Source organism: Haliotis rubra, unplaced genomic scaffold (assembly GCF_003918875.1).
Source record: "Haliotis rubra isolate DU_JTF1 unplaced genomic scaffold, ASM391887v1 Scf1201, whole genome shotgun sequence".
Lineage (NCBI taxonomy): Eukaryota > Metazoa > Mollusca > Gastropoda > Lepetellida > Haliotidae > Haliotis > Haliotis rubra.
In genome coordinates, this window is record NW_025765117.1 from 227,163 (window position 1) to 249,150 (window position 21,988).

The 21,988-nt window shown below is 43.3% G+C and overlaps 2 long non-coding RNA genes across 2 annotated transcripts; both read right to left on the minus strand.

The window, feature by feature from the left end:
• Positions 1-1,003: 1,003 nt before the first annotated feature.
• LOC124263936 lies at positions 1,004-20,884 on the minus strand. Its single transcript, XR_006895000.1, has 4 exons — positions 20,749-20,884; positions 11,562-11,566; positions 8,924-8,932; positions 1,004-1,014 (listed from the first exon to the last, which is right to left on the minus strand). It is a non-coding gene; the product is annotated as an uncharacterized LOC124263936 (long non-coding RNA).
• LOC124263929 lies at positions 7,993-8,706 on the minus strand. Its single transcript, XR_006894993.1, has 2 exons — positions 8,615-8,706; positions 7,993-8,089 (listed from the first exon to the last, which is right to left on the minus strand). It is a non-coding gene; the product is annotated as an uncharacterized LOC124263929 (long non-coding RNA).
• Positions 20,885-21,988: the final 1,104 nt, after the last annotated feature.

Genomic DNA, 21,988 nt, shown 5'->3' on the forward strand with positions numbered 1-21,988 from the left:
GTTTTGCAGTATTCTGTCCAGAGTTGCCTCCCATGGATATGCCAGGAACCTGTGACCATTGGTTTGTCAGAACTATTCCTGTGCTCGTGGGTTTCACAAACGTAATAGTCTTAAGCCTCTGTCATTAGAATTTCCTCCATAATCAAGCTGCCTGATGATCTGCTGGTATACCATGTACTATCGAGACAGATCTCTGTTAATTGCATAGTCTGTCAATGGCACAAGCTTGAAAATAGAAAGCAACAAATACACATTTCTCTGAACAAAAACAAACTTAAATAACAAGTTCTAAATGTAGATATATAAGTTCCATTTTACTGTAATGTTTTGGGTGTTTTATACATCCAGTCGTTTCATGGCTCATATTCCCTAAAGGGAGTACCATTAATGGAATATTTGTGTTCAATGACAATTTTCTTTTGCCATGATTGAAAAATCTGGATCAAGTGGGTAAATGACAGAAATAACGACAAATTATTTTACAAAGCTTACATTTGATTGGCTGAAGAACCCACACTTTCTTCATTGAGATTTAGTTGTCAGTTTTGCCCACTGTCCATTAGAGCGTTTCCTCAGATATCCACATTGAGAGATACAGGGTCACAGTAAACGATCTCATTTAATGTGAGACAAGCTGGTGTGGTCATTTTGGGAAAGTGTCAGAAACAGGCAATATTTTAGGGATCTTAAGAGAAAAAGAGTTGACAACAGGAAAATGATAGCTAGTGGTATGTCCTCCGCGTTTCAGCCTAGCGTTAATTGTTATCTGTGAAGCCCTGATTATATACACCTGCCATGATTCATTATAGAGGTGAGAAGGCTGATTGTGACAAGTATTGTGTCGTCTGAACAGCATCTGCTCCAGGGTCCACGCAGTGTGTCAGACTGACGATTGTTCTGCATTGTTTATCACCGGTTACTATGCATTCCAGGTAGATCATTCACCGTACCTAGACAGCTTGTATTATTATTATTATCATCATTGTTATTCATATTATTGTTATCCACTGACATCTGAAATACTTGGTGAGTTATAGTCATCCTGCCTGTAACAGTGTTTCCGTCATAGATCATTTTTATGACATACTTTCTTGTACCACGATATATCAGTGTTATGACATACTGTCCTGTTGGTAAAGAATGTGGGTGTGTTGCAAGGCGGGAATCTTAGAGTAAGCAAATGAATCACTTAACCCGGGTTTGCAACAGCTCGAAGCGTTTCTCACTCCAAATGGCGGAGCAATCACCGTTTGCTCATCTCATCCTAATGAAGAACGTTAGAAGAATCTCGATGATGAGTGATGAATTTATTATTGTTGATGACTACATTGAAGATGTGGAACAAACTGAGGATGCTGAGATGTAAGCAGTCTTTGCCATTTCCCTGCTGATCAAGTCAAACAATTCTTGTTCAGTCGTCGACTTCAAATGTCCTTAAGACGCCATTTTGGTTTGAGATCGAAGCAACTTCATCCAGCGATTGGTGCGATTGGAAGCAGCTGAAAGTTAGCACTCTGTTGTCAGGTGAATCGCTGTACATCGCTTGCAAGCGATTGGTTGTTTGCAATGCACCCTATATCATAATGATAGCATACTGTCTTGTAGCAGATATTTCTTAGTTGTAGCATTCTGTCCTGTGCCTGGATATGTAATTTTATAGCATTATGGCTTCTTGTGCCAGGATATATCAATATTATAGCATACTGGCTTGTTCAAGGATATATCACTCTTATGGCATCCTTTCTAGTACCAATATACATCACTTCTATAGCCTAATGTTTCATACCAGGATATATCATGTTTACAGGATACAGTCTTGTACAGAGGTTTGATCTGGCTACAGCAAACTGTCTTGCTGTACCGCAGTATATCATTGACTGTCCTGTTTAACCAAGGTATATCACTGTACCAGCAAAGTGTCATATATGCATGTTGCATTGTTTTGCCCTATGCCAAGATATATCACTGTTACAGTATCAATCTGAAAACTTGAATTAATTTTTGACCTGGACGATGTCTATGTGAACAACAGGATGACTCTAACTTGACAAACTGTCTCAAGCATTCAGACCTTACATTTATCATGATGAACACTTTGTATTGGAGAGAAGAAGGTAAAAATACAGGCTTGTTAATCCAGGGTCGTATTTCTCCATTTTCTTATGATAAACACACTGGATCTTTCATGACTACAGGTTTGTTTTGAGCCCAAATAGATTAGTGTTGTGATAAGTTACCGTTAAGCAGAACAGTTAAGTTGCTCTTGGGATGAGAGACCTCCTGAGCTATATCAGAGATCTGATAGACTTGGCTTGATAGAGTTATGGTGCAGTTGGGTTCAGGGCATTTGACTTGATAGATTGGAGATATAATACACATGATAATCAAGAAGTGTTAAGGTTGAATATGATATATATAACAGGAGTGGATAAACTTAGTGTGGGTCTACTGTGTGTAAAACGTTGGGTATGGCAGCACTCGAAGTGGTAAATGTAAGGCCTGGAGGTGTGGAGTGGAATACTGTATATCTGTGTACGTGTCTGGTGTGCCTGCTCTGTGGATTTCCCCTGCTATACAGATGGGACCATCGAGGTTACAACACACTACATCTTCATCACCAATATCTCACAGGTTTGTCTACAACACGTTGTCCAATCACCAGTGAATATATACAACCAATTATTGTGGAATCACATTTAGACTGGTACCCTGTCTCATGCTTTATCTCAACTAGCTGGCTTTGTGTTGTGTGCACAACGGAGGCGGGAGACCAGTTTATGGTTTTATGTTTCTGTTTATGGTCAGGTAATGAAATGAGGATAATCACGTTCGCACGACCATAAACTGAGTACAAGCTCTGTCTGAATCCTATGGTTGCTGATATCTAAGCAACCTGTAGGTGATGGGCGCATGGTTTTCTGTATATTGTTGTTTGTGTATTCTGAAGGCTTATTAGTCTGAGGATTCCTGGTTTTCATGTTGTTGAATTTATTGGTTAAAAAGAGCAACGACACTGGACAGTGGTTGTATGTAGTCACAGGTGATGGAGAAACGTAGTTTGAAACATGTGAAATATTGACGAAGATAACATCTTGTACATGTTTGTAAATGAATAATATAATTATTCTACATTGAAGTTTACTATTACTAGTACAGTCAAACAAGTATTACTGTCAAGGAAATAATGACACCTTCTCTGTCAGAAAATATATTCTGTAGATTAGACAATCTCATAAAACTTGTATCTTTTACTCCGATACGACACCTCAGCCGGTAGCTCTGATGTCATCTCAGTTTTCGATCACGTAGGGCCAGCCAGTGTTGAGACTTCTAAATTTCTGGAATGAGTGTGCAAAGCATTCTGACATTTGAGTTCTGTTTTCATCCCATAGAACGAACTAAACTGACCTGTTCGGAATATCAATGAATATGGCCATATTATACATATATAAATATTATACATATTACACATCCTGTTGTTTCTGAGAGCCATAACATCCTCACTTGAACGAATACCAAAGAAGGAATATTTGTGTTGTGTATAGTTTATATTACTCACCAAATTTTCCGATTTTTTAGAGGAGTCATCAGGGTTTAAAAAGTGGTATTGTATGGAAGTAAAAGATCTGAATTGTAAGGAGATTGTAGATTAGCTTTTCTGCATGACATGTTAATGAGTGTGATAAATATTATATCACATAGAAATAATTCTTGAGATGCATGTGTCATCACCGTGGAAGATGTTCGGACTCATCTGTAGCTGCATCACTACATTTCCCGATTTGATTTGTTTCATTGCCTCATCACAATAACATGTTTCACCTTTTCATTTGATAAATGTTTTTGTGCCATATTCTTTCATTGTTTGATATGTAACTTTACATGTTAACATCTTGACATATTTCAGTTAGACAGATAGGTGTGGCATAGATTTATTAGATATTTGCCGTAACTATCAGTATAGATTTTGCTGGAACGAAACTACAAATCATGGCTGTGTTGTAAGTCTTATTTGTATCAGGAGTATTATTGGGGAAATTACAACAGATGAAAACTATGAAATACTTTCCTTTTTGTGGTAGAGATGAGAATTTTCTGCAGATCCACAGAATTCCCCTTTTTTGTTACGTCAAGGGTAATTTTTGTGATTCCATGACAAGTAACTCATAAATACACATCGTCCGTCAGACCCCCAACTATCTATCAGTGATTTTAACATTCTCATTATGGCTTTTGTTTTAATTCTTTAAAAAAAATTCCATTCTAAATTATTTTGTTTGACAATATGCAAGTGTGAAGGAAATATGTTTAATACTGCTTGTCACTGTGATAAGTTCAGTTGTGAGGCAAACAGTATTCATTTGTATGGTAACCATAGTGATATTTCATGTTATCTCCACGGGACAAATGAGGTATATTAGGCTCCTATGCAATATCATGAATAATGGTCACCCTATGGGAAAGGTTCTCATGTAATACATGATCATGTTGAAGATGGTGCCAGGTCAAGTGTTCAAATGGTCAGCTGCCCTTTTGTATATCTGGTCTTCGTCTTTTCAGAAACCTCAGAAATTTAGGTGTTGTCTCGTAATGGCTGCCTTGGTAGCCATATCGAAAATCTAATTTCGACCCCTTTAAAGAAAAGTTATCAGATAATTGAAAGGGATTAATCATTGTTTACAAACTAACTCACTGATCCATATCTATACCATTCTACACATAATTTCAGATGTAAATGTTGTCAACATATGTTTCTGTTTTTTGTGAAGATTTCACAACATATTCAGCTAATATCATCAGAGTTGCATCCCTTGAACACACCAGGAACCTATGATTGGTGGTTCAAATCCAAGTTTACCCCAATTAGTTTTCTAAGTATGTCAGCACTGTAGCTGTGCATGTGTTTCACAATCTGAGGCCTGCATCAACATTCTTGTGGAGTTGTCTCCCTTGGGTATGCCAGAAACCATTGATTATGGGTTCAAAACCAGATTTGCCAAAATTATGTCGGTTTGTCAGCACCATAGCCTTGCATGTGGGTTTCACCAAAGCGGTAAACATGTGAAACCCGAATCGCTTCAGGCTTTCTTCTCACAATAAGCTGACACGCCATGATTGAACTGGAATAACATCCAAAGTGGCGTTAAACTCAACTCACTCACTCATTGACTGACTGGTGAAAAGTAATATAAATGTGGTTATTTTAACACCACAAAATGTCTTTATCATATTTAATTTTTCCACAAGCACATAAGAAATGAAGTAATAGATTGATGCAAAGAAAGACCCGAACAACGTCACTACATGTATTTTAAATGTTTGGAAGGGAACGTCGACTAGACGACATTGAAAGAGCTTGTCACAGTCACGGAGTCCATTTAAACACATTACGTACAGGACTTTCTAGTGTCAATAATTCAGCTCAGTGAAATGTTTAACATGGGTACCTATTTGTTCATTTGATTTAATCAGTTATTGATATTCTATGATTTTAAGGTTTACACTGTGTGGTCACAAGCAGTTGCACTCTACGCTTTGTAGATACAAGCTTTCAACTGCCGCTGATGTGAAGATGTATGGCATTGGTTTAAGCTGGCGTGGCATATCAGTTTCAAACTTGCACTGTATCAATGTTTAACTTCAGAATTGCTATGTTCACCTTGCAATTGAATCTTGCTGAGATAAAGCAAGGCTTTACAAGTACTTCTTGCTGGACCTCAACATCTGTTGGACAAAAAGTATTTTCCTGAAACTAGTTTTACCTGTGTCCAGATTTTGCTCAACGTTTTATTTTATCTCATAAATGTTTTTATTGGATGTATGGGACTGTCCATGCTATCTGTTTGTTTGATGTCTTTTAAAAAGAAAAACAGTGCATTCAAATTTCATATTTTAGGAACTCAGAAATGTTGTCTGATAACATTTGTCCCGAACAGCTGCCATATTGGATAAATATAGGTTTCTTTCAGAATTTTTAAAATATTTTTGAACCATGGTAGATGAATGATATTTTGTAGTGATGAAAGTATCACTTCATTTGGAATGTCTATTTCTTTATTCAATGTGTCACTAAATTCTCGTGTTTTAACGGTTACACTTTTGATATTTTCATCCTCTATGTCATAACCGTTTCTTTTATAGACAACATAGTGTCTTTTCTAAGTGTCGCTTTAGTATGACAGCCAAATATACCATCGCGATAGCTAAGGTTTCATTTTCATGCATCGTTCATTTTTCTCTGTTTTAGGTGATATGCATTCCAATGTATGAATAACGACATTCATTGACAAAAAAATCCTTTTTCGTAAATATTTGTAAGTTTCCACATTCTCACAGCAGTTGTTTGTGAGGGCCTCAATATGCCATATAACATGTATTGGAGTTTTAATTTAATCCAATTTGTGTCCCTTAGCAGCAGCAGTGTAATGTAGTAGTTGAGATCGCCAGCCAGCGAGCAAGGGTGGTCATCAGTAGCAACACAACTACACGTAGTTGTGGACGGTCACAGTAGTGACCTTTGTGTATCGTCGTGATAGATGTAGTGACACCACCAGTTTCCTAATCTAATTAGAGTTGGTAGGGTTTTTGTAACGACAACAAATATTGAGAAATTAAACTTTACTTCCCTCATAATGTGTGTCTCTGTTGTGCTGCAGTTCTTTATTGTGTCAGAAGTATTTCATCATGTTGTGCTGCATCCTAACACCAGTTCCAACTGTTATTTGATCAACAGTACTTCTTTTCATGCAGACCTGTGAAGATCTGGGTTAGGAGTGGTCTTCAGTAACCCATGCTAGTCATAGATCGGGTGGTCAGGCTCGCTGACTTGATTCACACGTCATCGTATCCCATTTGCGTAGATTAATGCTCATGCTGTTGATCACTGGATTGTTTGGTCCCGACTTGATTATTTACAGACCACAGCCATATTGCTGAATGTGGTGTTAAACAACCAACTTTTCACGCAAGGGCACACTCTGATGCATAGTTGAACCTATGATTGTGGGTTCAAATCCCTGTTTCCTCTTTTCCTCTGATTTAAAAAAACCAAAACAAACCCAAACCCAGCTCCCCAAAAAAAAAAAAAAAGAAAAAAAAGCCAAAACAAAACAAAACAAAAACAGCAATTGCCAGCACTATGCTTATGAGATTCACCAAAGTGGCAAGCATTTTGAATTTGTATCACTTTGGGTTTTGGAGTTGTACCCCGCTGGGTTCAAATCCTGGTCCTTCGTTCATCAGCACTCTACCGGTGCTTGTGGAAATTCATGTCAGGCTTTCCTTCCAAATTATCTTGCTATGTTATAACTGGAATAGTTTGGTGTTTTATGCCAGTCTCAGTAGAATGACAGTGGCCTGTAAACAATATTTTCAGTTTGGACGGAGCAAACCAGTGACTGATATTGTGAGCATCAATCCACACTACAGGGAGTGGATGATATGCAATCTACCAAGTCATCTCAACCACAAAATAGAGGTTGTTGGGGATCTAAAGTTGCAAACTGCCTCAGGTTTGATAAAATGCCATGAATTTATTGCTATTGTTTAACCATTATATAAATATATTACAATTGGCCTATATGTAAAGATACTGTATTTGTATACTAAACTAAGCCCGAAATAGCAATCAGCTGTGCATATACTTTCTCACAGATCTCACCTACCAATAATATAACCCATAAGTATTTTGATGCAGTTATTGGAAGATATTGAATGTGACACTGTTATTGACCAATTATTGAACACTACATGTGACTCACTGAAAACTCCCTCTGAACTGGAGCCTTTAACTGTATTTTAAAACAATCAAACATTAAAGTCAGTTCATGCCCAAGCTCACCAAGAGATACACACACAAAAATCTGACAAAATGTATCACTCTCCGAATTACCCAAAACATGAAATACAATCACTGTATATAACCTATAGTCAATTTCAGGGAACCTTGTCTAACTGGATGATTAGCAAATACAACAACATAACTGTTTGATAGCCACTGTACATATATACTTTATTTACAACAAACAACATTCGTCAGAATTTGGGTTTCCGCTGTCGCCCTGTGTACTTTGTGTCTGGACGTACATCTCTGAAACAATACAAGTAATGATTAGTTGTACAGATATACATCGGCATTTACGTAAACACAAATATACATATGAATAAAGATACTGTTAAACCATATTAATTTTGTGGACATACCCAATGTGCTGTTGTCAGGAAAAACAAGATTTCAGCCTGCATGTTGTGTTTGAAGAACCACCTCACAAGCAGTTACGAGGCAGGATCAGATTAGACTCTTCAATAATCTGGTTGTTAAACCCACCAAATAAATTTGTAATATCCCCCTGATTGTAAATCTGGTGACTTATGCCGACAACATAACCAGGAAAAGCTGCAGGGGAAGTAAAACCATTTTCATCCAAGTAGTCATTACTTCCGCAGATTTTCATTAGAGGAACATATTATGAACGGAATAGATCTTACTCTTTCATCGCAAAAATTTCCATGACCACTCCACTGCACCCAACCACTTACACCCTGTCAATGAATATCCATGTGGAGTGAGACTTACCTCCCCTGTTAAAGCCTATCCAAGTGGAGTGAGACTTACCTCCCCTGCCTCCGCCGTCTCTCTTTCTTCTCCATGATCCAGTCCCGGCTTTTCTTCACCGACTTACCTCGGATTCCACGCATGCGTTCCCTAGCAACAAAGGAAAGGTTGAAGTAAGAACTTTGCAAAATTAGTAAAATCTAAATATTTTTTATATTTGTATACTTATCCTGCACTACTTACTTCCTGCACTTATTGCTTACGGCTCGAAAAGCGTGGCTTGCCAGACGATGTCAAAAAGACGTAGAACTGCAATCACTTCCTGGTCTCGGCTGCTTACTGTTTCGCGCATGCGCCACGGAAGGTGACGCCAGCCACCTCAGATTATTGCTTAGAAATCCCACAGATGGCAAAACTAAGCGGGAGGTAGCTGATAGCACAGGGTGGGCCCTTATCATAAGTAGTGCAGGATAAGTATACAAATATAAAAAATATTTAGATTTTACTAAATTTTTAACTAATCCTGCACTACTTACTTCCTGCACTTTATCCGACAGGCTGGAAGGTGGGCGTGTCATCTGAGGGATCGCCAAACACGTAATAGCAGCCAGCTCAATCCGTAATCCCGTGCTTTCGGGAAGCGTTGATAACGCGCCTATAACAGAGAGCGAATTAGCGAAGGGACGATCAAGTAGCGGTAATTCGCAAATAAGACTGCGTCTTAAATGAAAAGAACCCACTAATTTTAAAGCTGGTGAAGCTTAAGGAATGCAGCAAAAGCATGGACTTGAAAAACAAGGATAACTCCTTAACTGACATACCTAGTTGTTTGTGAAGAAAAACAACTCATTCCCCACATGGTGGTCCGTGGAAGGAAACACAAGGCAGGAGGGTCACTTTCTTCGGGAATGGCGAAGTTGCTGAGCAACCACCAATGGTCCGAAGCTGTGGACATCATTAACGTCCTTGACAGCCATGTCACGCAAGTAATGACTGGCAAACACTGTGTCCGACCGCCAAAACAACCTTGCATAATGGATGACACAGTGCAATTACTGTGAAGTGCCATAGTCGGAAGCAAGTGCTCGAATCTCGTGGGGATGAGAGGACGTAGGAGGGTCCAGCCCAGCCGCTTTATATGCCTGAAGAATGGTTGTTCTTAACCATAAGGCAATAGTGTTTTGCTGACATCTGACTGCGACGCCGGGACAGTGGAAGAAATAAACGCTTCCTTGTACCACGAACGCCTTTGGTGCGATCAATGTAAGTTTTGAGCGCATCGAATCGGACATAACAGTAATTCCGCATCGCCTTCAGAGCCAACAATAGATGATAATGGCGGGATGGAAAACTGGCGATCAGGTTGTCCTGGTAGTTGGTTTTAGCGATGAAATCCCAACACATACCTAAGTGCACAGAACCATGACGACGACGCGTTCAAACTTGATCCTAGTCACGCCAAGGGCGTGAACCTCACTCACTCTAGCCGCAGTCGCTAATGACAACAGAAATGCCGTCTTCCTGGATAAATCAGCGAGGGAAGCGTTATCAAGAGGTTCATACGGTGCACCACGGAGATGGTCTAAAACAGTGTTGAGATTCCATGCCGGGCGGATCTAAACTTCAACTTCTGGTCTTCAAGTCGGAATGAGCTTAAGCATGGCCTGTAATTCTGGGATTTTGGAAATCCTTCTGTCAGTGGGAATCGCTAAAACAGAGCTAATTGCCGCCAAATACGTGGCAATGGTGCCTCCCTTCAGACGCCTGGATGTTCGGAGATAAAGTAAGAAATCTGCTATGAACTGAGGAGACACAGTCAGCGGATCCTGCTTCTTGGTAACACAAAAACGCTCAAACGACTGCCACTTGTCGCCATACAAATGTCTAGTAGAAGTTCTGTGCGCCGCGAATGGCTTTGGCTGCTCTAGCCGAAAACCCTTAGCACTCAGTGCTTTCTGCAAATGGTCCATGCGCGTGCAGATTGAATCGGTCTGGAGCCGGATGCGGAAGATGGCTGTGAGGGTGCACTAGAACGTTCCTCCACGGGTAGAGGGAAGGATCTCCTACCACTAGACTTTGTAGAACGGGAAACCAGTTCCTGGCTGGCCACCAAGGCGACCAAAATTAGTCGTAGCAAGTTGTCTCCCTTGACTTTTGCGAGAACTTTGGGTAATAGAACTGGTATGGAACGCATACGCCGTGAAGTCCCTCCCATGATAGGTTGAGAGCATCCACCGCCCAAGCCGCTGGATCTGGGACAGGGGACACATACACTGGCAGTTGATGGTTTTGGCTGGTGGCAAACAGATCTATGTTTGGATAACCCAGTGCGTGACTTAAAAGAGTGAAGGCCTCCTTGTGTAGCATCCACTCCGCGGGGAGCAACTCTGTCGGTCTCGAGAGCCGCCTGCTAGTATATTGCGGCACCCTCGAATATGCCGAACTCTCAACAGAATGTGGAGATCGTCGACCAGTTGAAAGAGCGAAATGTCTGATCGAGGAGAAACTGTGAGTGTGTCGACTCTTGCCTTCGTGATGTACCATACGACCGTGGTGTTGTCTGTAGCCACTAGAAGACAAGTTCCTCGTAGTCGATGTGCCCAATGATGAATAGCGAGGATCACGGCCTCCAACTCCAGACTGTTTATATGCCAGTTGATGTGTTGACCGACCACAGGCCGGAGGCTGTCTGGTCGTAAGTGGAGCCCCAACCCTGCAGGAGGCGTCCACGAACAGTTGGCAATCCGGAGGCTGCTCTGTCAAAGAGACTCCTCCTAAGACGTTCAATGGGCGAGTCCACCAAAGAAGATAGCGATGTAACTGAGGTGGAAGGCAAAACCGTTGATGAACGTCTGCCCGACGAATGTATGGTTGAAGAAACCGCTGCAGAGGACGAAGTTGAAGACGCCCTCTGCTGGTAAGATCCTGCGCCGACGTCAACAATCCCAGAAGTGACTGCCACTCTCTGAGGGACAGAGGTTGGGAGAGTGCACGTGGAATCAGAGACTGAATCTTGTCCCACCTGTCCAGGGGAATCTGAACTAGGTTCTTGTCCGTCTGGAAATGGCCTCCGATGAACGTCAGAGTGTGAGTCGGACAAGCTCCGATTTGTCCAAGTTGACCAGCCACCCTAGTTGGCGCAACAGACGAAGGGTGAAATCCCGTTGTTGTATAAGAAGTAGACGGTCTAACAGGTGCATAAGGCAATCGTCCAGGTACGGGTCGAAATTGATGCCCCTCAAATGTAGATACCGGGAAATAGGAGTTGTGATACGCGGTGAACAACCACGGGCCGTTGAAATTCCAAATGGGAGGACAGCCCATTGGAAATGTTGATTGTTGAAAATAAAGCGCAGGTACTTCCTGTCGCTGGGGCTTATTGGAACATGGAGGTATGCATCCTGTAGGTCCAGGCTGATGAGAAAGTCGCTGACGATACCATAGATTTGAGGTATTCGAGGGACGCCATTCGAAGTGCGGAGGACGCTCCAGGAAAGTCTCGCTGAAATAGGACAGATTGTGAATCATCCTCATTTTCGCGGACCCTTTCTTCGGCACTAAGAATATTGGAGAATAAAACCCTGGTGTTATGATGGGATACGGGAGGAGTTCGATGGCTCTTTTCTCCAACAAAATCGCTATGTTCTCCGCTAGAAGGTTGTGTTGAACCTGAGAGTGATTGTGCGGAGCGGGAACATTGTCAGAGGTGGATCGGAGAGGAGGGGAGCCAAACCCCTGCCTCAATATATCGGTGACGATGGATCCTCTAGGATGGACCAATTTTCCCAAAAGATCCCTATTCTCCCACCTACCGTGTAGGATAAACTGGGACGACTGGAGGTGGGAGTGTCCAGTCGCATGCGGTCCCTCACTTCACTTTGCCCCTCACGCCGCCGCCTCTGGGCGGAGCACGGCGACGCTGATATCCACCCCTGTCTGATCTAGGCTTGGCACCACGCCCCTGCCACGCAGACGGCGCTGAGTTTCTGGCACGCCGAACAGACGGTCGCCGAGGCTGGTAGGTGTTGGATGACGATGGAGGCAGGACGCTGTCCCTTTGAAACGCCAAGGCAGTCTCCCCTTTGGCAAAATCACACACCTGCCGATAAACATCATGAATGGCATCGTTAAACAGTGACGACGATGACCAGGGTTGGTGGAATAATTTCCGCTGAAATTCAATCCCATGAAGAAAAGGAGAGGAAGCCTTGTTTAATTTAATTACGCACGCCGCTGGCAAGCCGACCTAAGGTGTTCACGCAGGTCAGTGATCACTTTACCCCGCCATAGCATCATAGTTGTAAGATGATCCAGTCGATCCGGATTTATTTCCTTAAGATCCTGAGTGATGGCATCAGTCGCTGACGCCAATGCCGATATAGGGCGGAGCATACGCTTTAAGCTCTAAGTCCAAAGCCGCGACCCTTGTATCCTGAACTTTATAGGAGGACACAGAGGAAGAACCTGTCACACGCTTCATTTCCTCATCCACCTTAGTCACTGTCTGGGCAAAGTCCAAGCCATGAATAGGATAGTCATCAACGACGCACTCTAGGCGCTTTAATAGTTGGGTTGAGAGACATTCCCGCGAAATCTTCATCAAGGGTAGAGAGAATCTCTGACCGCCTCATGTGCTGGTAACATTAAGGAAGGCGAGTCCCAAATAGTAAGTGACTTTGCAACATCAGGGCCTGGTGAAGGGACTGAGGCTATTAAACGATCAGCAATCCAGTCAAACACGTGATCAAAGCCAAGGTGATTAGAGCCCGCGGTCTTCCTCATAGTCTGGGGCAAAGTCCCTCTCAGAGGACGGTGAACTTAAACGGCAAAGGGGAACGGCTACGTGCAGACGACGCCTTTAGCAGAAGACGCCTTTACTACGAGGTCTCGACCTATGTTCGCCTCGTCGAAGACGTGGGACGCGAACGGGAGACGCGAAGCGAGGCACAGGAGCAGACAAAGTTGACAAGATAGGCACCGATGCTGGAGAGGGGCAGAGGCTCAAAATCGCCGGAGGTGGCAAAGGTGGCAAGCGCTGGAGGCCCGTGAGGGGAGAGGCCGATGTAGCTGGTGGCATAAACGGCATAGGCGCTGATGTACCGCTTGACCTGATAGTAAAGTCAAGAGAGTGCTGAGCGTGGATACATCAAACTGCTGGTGGCCGATGGCGTTTGCATCATAGACGCCTGAGGCATTGGAAACCCCGTATGTGGTTGATACGCGATAAGGCGCCTGCCCCGGGAACACTGGCTGGGGTGTCTGATACGGGCGCAAACTGCTGGCCCATCGGTCGCTGTGGAGATGACATCGGCAACAGCGAGGAGGTGAGGGAGTGCCTGCCGCGCCAGGTACCGATCCGATCCGCGACGTTGCAAAGCAAGCCAAACGCTGTAACACCCGCGACATAAGCGGCGTAAGACATAATCTGAATGCTGGTGACAGGCGATTCGTTGACACAGTTGACGCCGCGAACACTTGACGAGACGTAGTGGTGGTCGCCAAGACCGGTGTCGAAGTAGTAGACATACTCTTCCGCCTCTGTTGTCCCAGGCTTCTTAACAACCTGTAGATAAACGGAGAAACTCTTGGGTGATAGCACAGCGCAGCTGGCACATTTATGGCCAGAGGTACATTGAGTAGTACATTTCAAACATCGGGATGAGGGTCTTTACGAGACTTCCCACCTCGACAATGTATACAACTGGCTGTACATAGATCTGCAATGAAGCAGAAAACCCAGTAAACGCACATACAAAGTAATGAATATAACAGCAAAGTTGAGAACAAAAGTCTCAAAATAACTGAAAGTTTAAGAGACCATAATACAGGCACAATAAATATACCACTATTATATGGTATAGTATATAAGCCTGAACCAAATGAAACACAACGACGTATCAAATACGGCAAAGTGTTTTAATGGCGAAGTGAAAGTGTGATGACGGACCGTATAAACGAACGACATCACTACACAGAACTACTGAATGACAAAAAGAAAGTGAAAGATAATACCTACACTTCTCGTGAGAGGTACAAAACAAAATACACACAAAGTCAGTCTTTATTAATGCTTCACAAAATATAATCCCGTGAGGATACAAGTTGAGCTGGCAAACAACACGCCTAACGAGGCGCGCATGTAAAAGCAATAATCTGAGGTGGCTGACGCCACCTTCCGTGACGCATGCGCAGACGCAGTAAGCAGCCGAGACCAGGAAGTGATTGCAGTTCTACGCCTTTTGACATCGTCTGGCAAGCCACGCTTTCGAGCCGTAAGCAATAAGTGCAGGAAGAGGGTAGAGGCCAGTGCCCTGATCTCATGTGGATTTGATGCTGTTGGTGGGTTCAAGCCTGCTGCCTTGTAGGCCACGGAGAATGACAGTCCTTATCCAAATAGATATTGTGGTCCGTGACACTTCTGTTTTGATTGATTAAGAGGCGATAAGGGGATGAATAAGCGTTTGAGAAATCTTCTCCTTGTTTTGGATCGTCGCGCGAATAAACTTTTGAGCTCTTACCGGACACAGTGATAGGTCTTGTGTATCTTCTGATCCGAGAATAGAGGATAGCAAGCGGGATGTGGAATAATCTGTCTGGTTGACCCTGGCAGTTGATTTTTGGCGATGAAATCCCATCTTAATCCGAGGTGCGCTGTGTTATGATTGTCATCAAACTGTATCCTCTCGTAATCCAGAGCTGAATTTCAGACATTCTTGCTGCTGTGGCTAGCGATAGCAGAAACAGTGTTTTCTGTGAGAGAAATTCAAAGTTTGTCGATTCCAAGGTTCATAGACCTCACCGTGAGGTGTTGTAACACTACATTCAGATCCCAAGTTGGAAGTGGAACTTCCGCTTTGGTCCTCCAATCGGAAAGCTCGTAGTAAAGGCCAGTAACTCTGAGATCTTGTCATCAATTTGACACCCGCTCTCATGGTGATTACAGAACTAAGTAGCTGCAAGATATGTTGATATCGTTGAACCTTTTGATTGTTTTAGCGAGGTAACACAAATAGTCTGCCACTTGAGGTTGTGGAAGCCTCTCTTGCTGTAAACCCTTTCTTTGTTGCATAATTTTCTAAACTGTGCCACTTGTCGTCGTACAAGGTTGCTACGAAGTTGAGTAACGTAAAGGCAAAGCGTGACTGCTTTTGCCGCCTGGCAGAATATCCTCTCTTGTTTAAACACATTTGTATACAGTCCATACGCAGTAGTTGGAACATTGCTGGGTTTCCGTGCACTTGTTGTTTGGTGAGGATGAATTAACAGGTTTGCGCTTTGGGTAGCTCCAGTGTTGGTTGACCGATTTCTTGAATTAGTATGGGAAACCACGCTCTGGCCGCCAGTAGGGCTGTAACCAAAGTGAGTTGTAGGCTCTGTGTTTGTCTGATTTTCTGTAATACTTGAGGTATTATTGCTTGGCGGCGTGAACGCTGCACGCATTGAGGCCTTCCCATGATAGACTTAGAGCGTCCGCTGCCCAAGCTTGGGGTCTGGGACTGGTGACAATAATGTCGGTAGCTGATTGTTGAATCGCGTGGCTTAATAGGTCTATTAGCGGCCCTAATTGCTTGATTATCTGTGCAAAAATTTCCTGTTGATCATCCACTCTGTCGGTGATGGTAGATGAGGCCGAGAGAGAGCCGCCTGCTAGTATATTTCTGGTCTCGGGGAATGTGCACTGCTCTGACATGTAGATTTAGATCTTGTATTAAATCGAACAGTTGAAAGCTTAGGTTCAAAAGGTTCATCGATCGCTGAGCCTTGCTTGTTTATGTAGAACGCCACTGTCGAATTGTCTGTATGGATCATTAGGCTGCATTTTGTAGAAATGTGCTCCAATGTAGAATGGCGCTGATTACAGCTTTCATTTCTAGACTGTTTATATGGAGTTTGCATTCTTGCTGATTCCATAACCCTGATATCGTGTGGTTGGTGAGATGAGCCCCAACCTTGGAGTGACGCGCCTACATACAGATGGGTTTTGTATTCCTGCTCTGCTAAACAAATCCCTTCGCAGACATTCGATTTCTTTGGTCCACCATAGTAGATGCGGTCTGAGATGTTTCGTAGACTGAATGGTTGTACATCGCTGAGATGTGCTGATGAGGACCTGTAGGGGGACGAAACTGTAATCTGCCTGTGACAGTCATGTCTTGGGCTGATGTGAGAAGACCTAGTAGGCTCTGCCATTGTCGCAGTGGTAACGGAGAGAGTAGAGCTGGTGGAATGGTCTGCTGTATCTTGAGCCAACGGTCTTCTGGTACCAAAATACGGTTGCGATTTGTGATGAATCGAATACCTAGGAACTGCAGGTCTTGGCGATGGTACTAGGTCCGACTTGCGTAAGTTTACTAACCAACCTAGTTGTGTTAGTAGCTTTATGATGTAATTTAACTGTAGTTTGAGACGCAGTGGATCTTGATCTACTTGTATCCCGTCGTCGAGGTAAAACGCACTGGCGTAGCCCCTTTGACGATGTAGAAATTTGATAATCGGTTTCGTTATCCTCGCGGAATAGCCAGGGGGCTGATGATATTCAATGGGAGTACTTTCCACTGGTAATGTAGCCCTTCTAGAGTAAATCGTAGGTATTTCCTGGAATCGGGATGAATGGGGATGCAGGTAGGCATCCTGTAGATCTATGCTGCCCATGTAGTCCATAGGACGAATCATCTGGCGTAACTGAGGTAAATGTATCATGCTAAACTTCGTGGTTTGGCGAGATAGTTCTTGTTGAAAAAGCTCATGTTGTAGATGAGTCTGTATTTCTCCCGTGGAGTTTTTCTTGGGAACTAGGAAAACTGGGGAGTAGAAACCTGGTCTCGACGCTTGCTTGATCTATTACTTCTATGGCCTGTTTGGATAGGAGTGATGAAACAGCCCTCTTATCTTTGGTAGTTGTTGCGCTTTGTAAATCGAACTTGGGGGTTTGATTGTCAGCGGAGGCTTGGCCTGTAGAGGGATACGTAAAATCCGTGTTGAAGAATGTTGGAGACGAAAGGTCTTGCAATATTCCCCAGTTTTCCCAGTGTAGTTGGAGGCGCCCACCCACTTGAGCTGGCTGTACTGGAACGGCTGGGGGTGGAAGACTCCAGTCGTTCAACCTGTGTTTCAGCTGCCTATAATTGCGGGAACCTCTGGGTGTCCTGCCTCTTCCTGATCCTCCTCTATAGTTGCCGTGATGGGCTTACTTTAAAAGAATCTTTACCTCTAGAGCTGGCTATCTTCCTGTCTCTTGCTCTTTGTAGGCCTGAACTTAGATCTGCCTGAGTATCTTTGTGAAGTCTGACTAATGACGCTGGCTAGTGTGTCCATCGATCTAATCATAAGGACTTCCCTGGAATCCTTAGAGACTTCCTTTGGCTTAACTTTGTCGATTTCTCACAAAGATGGATGTTGTCGCACCACGGGCTGTATAAAGTGGGCTGTAAAGTTCTCCCCAATTACAGGAGGCTTAGGAGGCCTTGACGACGAAGCTAAGGTCAGTGCTGCTGAAACAGATGTAAGATGATCCGCTAAAACTGCTGATCTTTCTTTGCATAAGTAAGGCAGAATAAATCATTCTATCATCTTCCGCCGTGGAATCCCCGAATCTAGTAATAAGAGTCTCATTGATCGCCCTAGATCTATTTAACCCAAAGAACATACGCCTCGCCATGGTTTCTATATGAGCCAACCTACATCATCCATCTTGTAAATCTTGTTCTTTACATCGCTGATGATCTTATAGTTCTCATCGATGTCCTGGGCCTTGTAGAAGGAGTCCATGTTATGCGTGGAGAACTTCTTGGCTTGAAAGTTGGGCAGATGTGGTATCTGAACTTTCGTGAGCTTTCTGGAAAGCTGCATCTAGATTCTGTGGCACTGCCGCAATCGGGTCGATCGGGGTAGAGTGATTGCATCTGGATCATCTTCCTTCATCAAATACGCCTGGCGCTTGTATTGCCACTTTTAGATGGTGATGTGAGATCTAGGTTATTGACCATCCAATACCGTGATTCTGCATCAGAAAATATGATTCCTCCATCATCCTCAAAACCATCATCATTAACAAATTGTAGATGCTCTTCGACCGCGTAGCTGTCTGTATATCTGATGAGGTTTGTGGCGCATCTAGTTGACTTGTGCGCCGCTTCTATGTGGAGATCTGACGGGTGATCGAACCTGGTGATGAACGGCGGAGATCGCCTATGGGATGATCTTCTCGAGACTTGTGAGGTGAATGTTGATAGCTTCGCGAAGCTCTTCGGCAGTCCCTCGATGTTCTTCTAGATGATGAAGATCTGAATCATATGTCCTTTCTAATGCCTTCGCTAAGCTTCATTTGCGCCCGGGTCCGGGGATCGATGATATGACCTTCGCAAGGCTTCCGTGATGTCTGATGGTCTGAGTCCATATCTAGAGATGAAATCGAAGATGGTGATGATCTCTCCCGCCGCTGGCAAGGCCTTCGCGAAGGCTGTACATCTAGGTCCTTCGCCAAGGTGGTGCGGACTTCCTTCGCTAAGGTGACATCGCCTTGGCTGCTACGCTGACGGGGTGCCTCTGGGGTGCTGTTCACGCTTGGAGCCTTCGCTGGGTTCGGACTTCGCTTGGCGCAGTTTGTAGTGGTCCTCCATGATGTTCATAATCTGCCGCGATCATGTCTTCTGGGATGATCTAGACGAAGTCGCCGGGCGCCTTTTCTGGCGATGGGGTTCACATCAATGACGCCTGACGCCGGTGTAGAGGCATCAGGCTGCATGGTGATCTCTGCAGAAGTCACAGTCGCTGACACCGGTCGCTTCTTCTGCCGAAGTCGGGATGATTATCGGCTGATCATCGTAGAGGCCCAATTCTGCTGCTGGAACGATCTCGCTGAGAAAGTTCTTGCTGTCTTCAGATTTCCTTTGAAGTCTGGCGCTGCCCTGGGTGTCCTCAATCTGGCGCTTGAGACGACGATGAGGCCCTCTTAGACTTGGTCTGCAATGACGAGATGTCTGGGGAGGCCGGTCGCTTCTTCGAGGTAACGGATCTGGCGCCCCACGCTCCTCTGCCGCAGGGGTCTCTAGCAGAACACCAGACGGAGAGGGTCGACGCTAGCAGCTGACTGGATGGAATATCTGACTCTCTGCCATGTTTTGCCCTTTGTTTGCATGGATCTATCTGCAGCACGCCTTAAGACGCAAAGGTGATATTTATTAAATGCAGAATGAGATAAATTAATGCAGTAACTGCAACGGAATTAAACGCACACGGGCGAGAACAACTAGGGCATATTACATGTGGATCGGAGGCAGAAAACGTAATCTACAAATCGCATAGATTTTCATCAACGTAAAGTTAACTGAACAATCACGTAATACACGGAATAAACAGTAGAAATAATGATAATTAATCAATACAAATAGTAAAGGATACTAGCTATACCTCTATAGTAACCTATGAGAGGTAAAACTAAGAGATTATCAAAGGATATGGTGTGTAAGGAGACACAAGGGCTCTCACATCCTGCTCACTGGGCTTAAGAAGGAGAGAGTGAAGCACATGGCCAGAGGGTGATTTACACCTTTCCGCCAGGGGAAGCAAAGGGGAGCAACTCGTGGTGAGTACCAATTAGTGATTTTATTTTGAAGGAGCTTCAAATAAGGAGATACAAGTGTTCCACTATGTTCGAAGAAGAAGAAGAAGACAAGCAAAAGAGCATGAGTCAGGATAAGGAAAAAAGTCCAGGCTGGAAACTTACTCTCTGTCTCATTGTTCTTGATCATCAATGCACATTCTTGTAGAATCGCCTCCTTGAAGTCGGTCACCAACACCCGCACACAACACTCTGTCAGCTGAAGGAATTAATCATCAACATCATCACCATCATCATCATCCCACTACAATAACAACTACTACTAACACTACCACTAAATGAGAGACGATTAGGTGACTAACTCCAACATCTACCTTAGAATGGAAACCATTTTGTAAGGATAACTTGTCCTGACACATGTTTAAGTAGCGTTTAGAGACCTGGGAGATCTAGCACACCAGATTCTGGAACTTGGACTTTCCTAATGTTCAAAAGATGGTAATAGAGAACAAGTGTTTGCCACTAATGTGGCAATGTCCCCGCTGCTAAAGAAGAATGAAATATTTCAAGCGATATTGACTACTTGTTATTTTTTGGTCACATCTGAGATGCCTGAAATGACTGGAGTCTTCACAATCACCCATTGCAGGCTGTCGACATAATGGAATACATTGGGTGCAATGTTTTATGAGATATCGTGTTTACATCAGTTTGAAAAGCGGTCAAAGTGTCACAGTCACCTTGAAGATAAGGTCAAGGTCACCCAAATCAACTGGCCCCGATTTCTCAGAAACAAACTTAGTTTTTACTCAAATTTCAAACTGAGTTTGACAATTTGAAACAGCTGAATTTTTAACTCAACTGCATTTTTTAAATAAAAAAAGCCCAAACAACTTAAGTAATCTATCCACCAAACTCAAATTGTCTACTAAGTTTGAGTTTATTATTGATTTCAGTTTATTCTGGGAAATGCATTTTACTGCGTTTTCTCAAATTTGAGTAAAAACACAGACTTAAGTTTGTTTTGTCGGGGCCTGGTGTCTGTGTAATCCCCCAATGTAAGCTGTCACCAAATTTTAAGACATTGGGTACAACAGTTCATGAGGTATCGCGTTAACAAGAATCAGGACGTATGTAAGATGTAAGATGTCACGGACGCTGCTGAATTGATTTTGAAGATGACATTCTTATGTTGCTGGGGGAGGGGAGAGAAATCACATTGTACAAAGCTTCTTCATAAAAATCATCATCATCTCCCTAGCCATAAATTATGAGCGGTCCCTAAAATCCTTTTTGGTGTGTGGATGGAAACCATTCACTTTTGCTTCTTAGGTTATAGTCTTAGATGACAAAATAGTGAAAGCAAAACAGACACAGGCACATGGACAACTGACAATACACAGTGACATGATATTATTTTCTGTCAGCTGAGCTTAAGCTAATCATATCTTTTCTTTCAAATGACCAAAGCTAATTGGTAAGTGAAAACTAAAGCCCCACGTAAACATATAAAAGTGTATCGACTTACAGCTGCGACCGAGTTACAGCCATACCCGCTCCTCGAGGTACCTGGGCGAGCCCTAGCCTCCTCCTCCTTCAGCTTGGAGTCTGCGTGCGCATGTAGTTCTGTACACCATTGTCCTCCAGGTACCGGGGGCCTTCACCTTGTAGAATGCTTCTGTAAGCCTCAAGGTAGGCCTTCTCAAAATTCTCCGCGATAAATCTTTAGTTTGTCTTCTACATCAGAACTTAGGTTAACTGTAAAATAATAACACATAAAAAGAGAAATTAAATAGGCACTTTTATGTAAAGTATGTTATATTCATATCAGCTTTCCTCAGAACAAAACTTACACCTGGAGGCCAAAACAGAAA